Genomic DNA, 8,506 nt, shown 5'->3' on the forward strand with positions numbered 1-8,506 from the left:
CCCCCGGCCCCCGGCCGCGCCCCGCTGCTGCTGCCGCTGCCCACCAACATGCCGGCTGCATGCAGTGCGCTCGCTACTCTTGCAATATCCCTTTAGTGGCGGGGAGCCGCGCGGGGAGCGCTCTCCAACGACTTGGGACATTACTTCCCTGTTGCAACTTTGTGAATTCGGCGATGAGCAGCACAGCGCAGCAGCGGGGGTGGCGCTGCGGGGGCGGCGGTGCGGGGGCGGCGCGGCGCCCACCGCGTGTTTATGGTATCGCTATTCCTGCCTTCCGAGTCGTTAAGCAGGCTAAAGACGTTAAAGTAGATGCTGCTCTTACCGTCCGCGCGCTGCCCCAATCTCTTTCATCTATTTTGGACGACGTCTCTCCGTCCAGGAGGACCGGATTAATAGGGCACGAGAGGCGCCCGGCGTCAACAGCTAAAAATCAAAGGAAGGAGGCTGAGGCTATAGGCACGAATATTTACTCAGGCCTGCTTGCTACACTGTGAAAAACATCTTTGCCGTTTGCAATATATTTTGCAATTAAGATACACAAAAGACGTATCACAGAAAAAGACAAGTCGAACATTTTGAGAAAAAATGGATGAAAAATTTCAGAAACTCCTTTATTTGAGGAAAACCCCCTTTCAGTATAAGATGCTTGCAAACCGTCTTTGCAACGTTGCCAAAAATATGCTTTTTATTGCAAACTATTAGTTTGCGTTGCAAAGAATAAGTTCGCATTGCGAATGAACTTTTTGCAAGATGTCAGCATCAGCGAAATAGTTTGCAAACTTGCAAAGAACGTGTTCCAACTAGACTGTCCGATCTTCTGGCTGGTTTCGGAATTATTCCTTTTTTGAGGGGCCCTATCACAATGCTTCAAAACTTTGCCTGTTGCAAAGAAAATCGTCTGCAATATAAGAACCTATTCTTTGCAAGCCTTTTGCAGTGCTGATATTGAGGAGGTCTCCTCAAAAAACGCTGGAATTTCCCTTGCTAAAGTGAAACTCGATGTGAAACTCAACAGGGTCTTCTTCACGCATTTGAAATCGCTACTTAGACAACGTCGCTCATGGAAAACTTACAAATGTTTTCCCACATTGATAGGGGACACCTCGCTCACTCCAACACCCAGCAAGACTCCACGCTGCGAAATCCCATCTCGGTCCGCAGCTAAACGTGTCCGCTAGGCGCGCGCCCGCACCCTCCCGCCCCGCGACCCGATAATGCCCCAGTTGGCGGTCTACTATCTATTCACGATCCACGGGTGTGGTGTCCAGGCAGGACCGCGCTGCGGGGCGAGGCGGGGGGCGGGGTGGGCGCGGCGGGGTTCTTTGGGAGTCCGGCAAACAGGTTCCGCACCAGGCGCAAAACTGATCTGCGCACGGTCGTCGCGCGTTTCTCTAGTTCATTTGGAGGGAGCTTCCCTCTGTCCCTTACCGTCGCACCTACCTACCTCCCCCCCCCTTTGCCAGCTTTTCCTCTTCCAGGCTCTTTTATACCCTTTGATCGCGAAGCCGGCAAACTCATTTCCTGTCCCCCCGATACCGAATTCTGTCTTTCGCAATCCACTTTCAGGACTAGCGCCAGCAGCAGCAGCAGCAGCCCGACATACTCTCCTGCGACGCCAAACTTTGGAAAAGAGCAGTGTCAGAGTGCATTTCCCTGGTCCCGAGCCGGGCAGTGCGATGGTGGGAGCGAACAGCAGCGCGTGTCGGGGCGGGGCGGGGTGGGGCGGGGCGGGCCGATGCGCGGCCCCAATGACCAAGTCGTATCATAATTCGTGGCCACCACTCCACGGCCATGGCCGTCCCGTCCCGCCCCGGCACACGCCTATGCGCTGCCTTTGCAACGCATTGCCTGCAATCAATTCCAGCGCGAGGCGTGGCCGCCCGGCCCGGCCCGGCCCTGATGGCTGCTGCGCCCTGCTGGCCCTGCTGGCCCTGCTGGGCCCCGGGCCGGGCCCAGATGCGCCGCGGGCAGGGCAGCCCAATGCGTTGTGGAGACAGACGTTTACGGTGCTGGGGTGGCCCGACTGGCTAAAAGGGAGGGCCCACCTTTCTAGCGCAGCGAAACTCTGCCACATGGCACGTGTGTGGGTGGGTTGCACACACTGTTGTTTCAAAGAGGTGTTCCAGGAGAAGGTGCTACAGAAAACACTGCAATTACAAGTTGAGTCGCCTTCTGGCCTGCCGTGCACCTTTGTCCGAAGTGTGTATGACAAAAAGTGTCCCGACCTGTTTCCTTTCAAGCAGTGCTCGACCTGCATACACCTTGAGATCACATTGTATGACCCTGGTGCTTACACCTGTGTGTCCCTCTCCTGGCTACACCTCTGGAAAATATAGTGTACTCGCTGGTCCAACTCGTCCAGCCTCACACTGGTCGACTCGTGCGTCTTCCATCTTTTCGCTCTGCCTCTTCCCTCGGGGCATATTCGATAAAGCTGCCCGGTCGGTAAATCTTTTAAAAATTAAAATTCGATCATTATTATTCTGTGAGATGTTACCTATTTTCTGGAAGACAACGGGTGTGTGTGAGTTAGGGGGGGAGGGCGTTTGATCTCTGCACGAACGAGAAGCATTCCCTTCGCTCGCACACAAACCAGATGAAATTGATTTCTTAAACTGAATTACAACCGATTACCGTGTATTCGAATTACGTTGAGTGTTTATACAAAATAAATTAAACTTGAATTTTAGCACCCCTGCAAATGTGAGACATTACACCTTTCTTTCTAACCGGTCTCTCCAGTGCAGTGGATTACCCACGTCGATTCCCTCTGGCCTTGCATCTTATGCCATAGCGACTGTTGATACTGGCACTGGTACACACTTATTCAGTCAAGAAATAGGCTCGACTCCGAGAGATGGCAAACGTTTCTCGAAGCAGCAGCAGAACTCCATCACCGTTCCTCCGCCTTACCGTAATAAAAGCCCATGCGCACGCCACAAGACATTTCCCTGCGCGGCGCTCGGTGGCGGTGGTCTCGTCTGGCAGGACAATTAACCCGTCCCGAGGCGCGCTTATGGAAGTGGCCAGGTTCTCCTCTGTTGTTGTCTGACCTTTCAAATCGCTCGTGATGGATATCTACCACTCGCCTGGTCCTTGGCGTCATCCAGGTTCTAGCAGCGGGCGCGTGTGTAGTGAAATTGTTTTCAGGGACAGAGCTGCCCAGGAGGAGGACGATTGTCGTAAAGATAATGTTCACAATTCCGAGTGACTCACGCTGTCCTTGCGAACAGGCTTCTCTTGCCTCTGTATGCCCTCCTCGTTTCAAATTCTCGCCTTTTGCTTCTTCTTGGCTCTCCCGACTTTCTCTCCGGTCGGCTCGAGATGATTTGTCGGCACCGGCCCGGCAGCGCGTCTGATCGACACAACGTGTGATGCATCGCGGCCGTCGGTAATCGCTCCGACATGACGACTGCAGCCATCACTCGGGGCCGCCGCGCAACAAGTCGCAGGCAGCAGCTGCCGCCCCCGGCCGCGACCCCTGCCGACCCCGGGGCCGCCCCCGCGCCGCCCCCAAGCTCCCGCCGGAAGGCTAAAACAGGTGTGAGTGCGTTCCGGGCCATTCGCGCCGGCTCTACGGCCCGGAACACGCGCCAGCGGCGACACCAGCAGCGGCAGCAGCACAGCAGCGGCCCCGGAGAGAGAGGGGAGGCGTCCGGAGTGCGGCCCGGAGCCCGGGGAGACAGGCGCCGGACCGGCCGCGGCCACTTCGGACGCGCCCTTGATATCCTGGGCCGAAATGTCTTGCACCGCCGTGAAGCCGAGACGTCGTCGAGGCGGAGAGCGCGCGGGCGGGCGGCAGGGAAGAGCGTGTGTGGGGAGGGGGAAGCAGGGAGAGTCTTACACGCAGTGCGGCGTGCGGAGGAGAGCCAGGGAGACGAATTATTGATGGACGCGCTGCCGTAAAACAAATGACGGAGCCGCACCACAGCGCGGCCGGCGGGCCGCGCGGCGGGAGAGAGACAGTTATCGATTGCATCCCGCGAACCTTTCGGATGAGCCCTAATGGGCCGAGGAATGTTGTGTTATTTGCCGTACTCGGCGACGGTAATTATTATTATTATTCTCATTGTTTGTAGTTATTATTCCTTTTAATGGCGCGGGCGCACGAAGACGACGCGACTCTATATTACTTTGTGCTCGCGTGTGGGCGCCGCGGGGGGCGACAACTTCCGGTCGTACGTTTAATATGGCCGCCATGAAGGGGCGGACTTCCCTCGGCAAAATGGCTTCCTGAGGAGTATGCAACCCGCGCGCTCCGGAGCGCCCCCTCGCAGTGCTTTACTTCCTAAAGCGGGGGAGCATGACGGGCGGCTATCACTGCACCAGGAAGCTCATGAAGTGGGAATGCAGTTTTCTCGGACGGCCGCGAGGGTAGGGGGTGAGAGGGGGTCGGGGGGCAGTGAGTTGAAGAAGAAGGCGGAGTGGAGCGGTACGATAGTACGATTCGGTTGGGCCCTGGTCGGTCGGTGGGGCAAAAAGTGCTCAAAAAACCTCTTGCTTCTTTTGGAGGGAAAATGTCATTTACACATTTGAATCCTTGCGAACAATCGTGGTTGTAACGAAAATGTCGTCCAAGAAACCAGTCACAATTTTTTCGATCGGCTGTTGAAAAAATGTGTTGACTAGAGCATCTTTAAGCTTGAAAAATTGTGACTTTGTTGCGACGAAAATTTTCGCAACGTGACGATTTCTTTCCCAGATGGATAGGATTTTGTGAGAGTGGTGTCGTCGGTGTGTGATATGTCCCCGCTCCGGGCGGCCTGCCACGCCCGGCCGCGCCAACGACACGCGAAGGCTTTGATGTGCGATTGGCGGATATAACCCTCCACGGCAGAAATCGACTCCAAAACACCAGTCCCTCTCCTCGATCCCGCGGCCCCGTTCCTCGTAATCGGGTCGTGTGGGAGGGGCGCATCACCGGGAAACCTAAATGTGACACGTGTCACACGTGTCACGTTTCTTTAATGCAGCTCTCTCACGGCGGAAAACGTTTCGTAAACGCGTCCATTCCGCCTGTGAGCGGTTCTATTCACCATTCGCATGATATAAGCGACTTGCATTCTGGGAAACAGAGCCCATCAGGAACGTGTATTCAGAGTGTGTACACTGTAAAAATCTTACTAAATGCTTTGCAACGTTACGAACAATTTGCGTTCTTTGTATTGCAAAGCGATTGTTTGTTAGGCTAGACAGGTTCTTACGAACAATCGGTTTGCATTACGAACCTATTGTTCGTAAGCAACTTACAGAGTAAGCAGAGTGCATCATCAGATGACGTGCCAAACGTCACGCTTTGCCTTTGCAGTGTCGCCACACACACACACACACACACACACACACACACACACACGCCGTGTCCATTCATCGATCAGTAGCCCAAATGAATGGCACGAGCCGCGCATTACCGGCACGGCAGCGGGACGCGACTAGCGGCCCACTCGACGTATCGCTCGCAGAAAGTGGCAAGAGCACACGCCCATTGTGGGGCGTGTATGGGGAAGCATGACAACCAGCTCGTGCAAGTCCAATAATACACCAGTCCGGTACAGCGAAAAGAAACAAGAAGAAGCAGAGGTGTGCATGAGAAATATACGGTGATGCGTGATTCGTCGGTCCCACCTGCGTGTATTCGTCACTTGTCAGATGTCTTACGGATCGTCTTAAATGTCCGCTTTCCCGAGATGCACTCGGCGGCAGCGGGAGCTCGGCGCCTGCGAGACTCGGGGTAGGCCACCCCGCAATACACGCATGCACTGCATGCGACATGTTGCCTACCTAACAGGCGCTATGAGGGTTTGCTTTGGCTGGATTTGGCTCTCTCGGCGAATGGTGGAGTGCTTTCTGAATGGTCTCTGAATTCGTCTGCCAGTTAAAGAAAACAGTTTTCAATCTCATCAGGCGATGCAGAATATCTAACTTTAAAGCGTTCCCGAGGCGCACTGTAGATTTCTCATAACACGCTTTGCTTCTTACGTCTGCTCCTCTTTCTATTCGGTTTACTGGAATGGTCTATTCACCAGGAGGAAAAGAATCACAACAATCAAATCTGAACACATACAACCACACAGTTAGTTGACTCCGAGGCGACACACCAAACACAACACCGCCAGGTCGCCAGTCCCCGCGGCGGCAGCCGGCACGTCAACAAACAACGCGATGGTGGCGGACACTGCTCTCGTCCGGTGCGCACGACAGCTCGGCTGCCGAGTCCGCTGGCACGACCTGCGCACTCACCTCTGCGTGCGCGGCTGGACGTTCGGCGTGGTATCCACAGGTGTTATCCCATCCTACGCACACTCGGCAACCACCAACTCGTCGTCACTACGCTCTTCACAGTGACGAGCCCCACGAGGGCGGCGCGGCGCGGCGCGGCGTCAGCGCGGGCTGGGAGGTTAAGGTCGCGTCCGGGAGTGAGGTTAGGCTGCCCGGCGGATGTCGTCCGTCTCGCAACGACCGGCTCCTCCCGCGGTTCGGTTCGACTCGGCTCGACTCGTCTGGGCGCGGCTGCGGCTGCGGCCGGCGGCTGCTCGCGTGCGTGTGTCGGTGCGGCCGGGCGGTGCGGGCGCGCGGCCCCGAGCAGCAGCCCGCCGAGCCCGGCCACCACTACTACTCCCTTCCCTCCCTCTCTCTCACACACACTCTTGGCTGGCTGCCGTGCGGCTGCCGCCGCCGCCGCCACACCGCCGCGGACTGCAGTGCCAGTGCTACCGTCGGCCCCGCGCCCCGAAGTCCCCGCCCAGCGATCCGGGCCTAGCCCCGCCCTCCGTAGACCTGAGTTCGAGTGTGCGTGTGTGTGTGTGTGTATGTGAGTGTGCGGCACAGCCTGCCGGGCGTTGCCAACACTGTCTAAATCTCCGGCAGGGACTGTCCCCGCAGAGGGCCTTATTTCCCCCGCAGCGCCCCCTCCCCCCGGAAGCGGGCCACCCTCGTTTAGTCTCCAAATTATGAGCGCGGCGCTGCGGTCCGGGTGGGTCCGGCCGAAGACCGCTGCGTCCCGACACGGCCCACTACGGGGGCGGACCGCAAGCGACCGACGCCTCTCTCTCTCTCTCTCTCTCTCTCTCTCTCTCTCTCGAACACCGCCGGTACGGCTCTCTCGGTGCCCGGCACTGAGAGAAGATACTTGTTCTACTGTTTCTCTTGTGACTCATCTTCCTGACTATTGCACCGCGCAGGACTAACGGTTAGTAAAGAACTTAGTAAATTGCAGCGGGGGAAACTTGCTAAAATGCTGAAGGTGGTGGGCTCTATCAATCAGGCACTGTGAGGAATGGAATGATGCAGTGTGAACTCCGGCCTCTCCCGTGACTCACCCTCTCCCTTCCTTCCTTTTTTTGCCCGGAACACCTTTGGCGTCCGCCGCCCCCGCCGCCCCGCTCACAACGGTAATGTCGGCGTGATTTGTTGGCGGCCCTGCTTAGCGCTTACGCGGCAGTCCCCCGCAGGGCCGTGCAGAGGACCCAACAGAGGGGGGGGGGGCTCTAATTTGGATAGTTGCCCGAGGTGCTATCTTGGCGCAAAGGATTCACCTAATAACCGGCGCTCGCTGGCCGCATGCATCACGCTTGCGCTTGCTAAATCACACCGTCGCGCTCGCTCGTGTGTGTCGGGGGAGGGGGTGATGGTAATAAGAGGATTGTGTACCCGCGTGTTCTACACGGCATTAGCGCGATTTATTGGCTAAGAAGGGCCGTAATCATTTTTACGGGCCCCTTTAATATGGCACGCGAGTACCCCACTGTTTAACCCAGCAGCTTGTACGAGTAATCCGGCATGACATTTAATCATTTCGTTTTAAGAGCTCCTCGATATGGGGAACAGCGTCAGCGTTCATGAGGTGAAGGTGGGCAATTAAATGCGCGCCAGGCTTCGGTTACCCGTGACCTATTGACCGGCTACTGAAGGAGAGTGGGGTAGCTGGCGGGGTTACTGGTAGGGGTCAGCCAGAGAGTGCGTTTGTCATTGGCCGCTACGGAACTGCAAAGTCGATCCTGGCCGAAAGCTTTCATAGCGCCTAGTATGTAGGCAACATCTCGTTTGCAGTGCATGTGTGTGCGGCGGGGTGGCCTATCCCGAGTCTCGCAGGCGCCGAGCTCCCGTGATTTGACGATCCCTCGAGTCTTGAATGAAGTGTACATCTACCGATGGTGGATGCTTAAGGTTTGGTCAGAGATCGGATGCTGGTCGCACGACACCGACCGAATAAATTTCACCGATATCAATTTCTCATTTACGAAAAGTAGACACTAGTAAACAGAAAAAAAACCTTTAAAGTATACATGATTTCGTGTCTTCATTGGTCCACCACCATCGCTTAACTCAGAGGGAAATCGAAATCGGAGGGATATCAAATGATCGGTGTCAATAAAAACCGGTCAACATATGACATCAGATGTCATAAATGTGTCAATTCCGAGACAAGTTCAGGATGATGGTGCTTGTAGCCAGTAACGTATCTGTAATGCTGATGTAATGCCCCAACGTGCCAATCCAAAATATATAT

The 8,506-nt window shown here is 55.8% G+C and overlaps 1 protein-coding gene across 1 annotated transcript in view; it reads right to left on the bottom strand.

Annotated features, from left to right (window-relative positions):
• Positions 1-6,557, bottom strand: part of LOC113211905 (hemicentin-2-like) — a 90,076-nt gene extending 83,519 nt beyond the window's left edge. The window contains exon 1 of the mRNA XM_052263964.1: positions 6,238-6,557. The gene's annotated coding sequence lies outside the window, so the exon portion shown is untranslated. The remainder of the gene's footprint in view (positions 1-6,237) is intronic.
• Between the last annotated feature and the right edge of the window lie 1,949 nt (positions 6,558-8,506).

The sequence above is a fragment of the Frankliniella occidentalis genome, unplaced genomic scaffold, assembly GCF_000697945.3.
Source record: "Frankliniella occidentalis isolate FOCC.00 unplaced genomic scaffold, Focc_3.1 Scaffold15, whole genome shotgun sequence".
Lineage (NCBI taxonomy): Eukaryota > Metazoa > Arthropoda > Insecta > Thysanoptera > Thripidae > Frankliniella > Frankliniella occidentalis.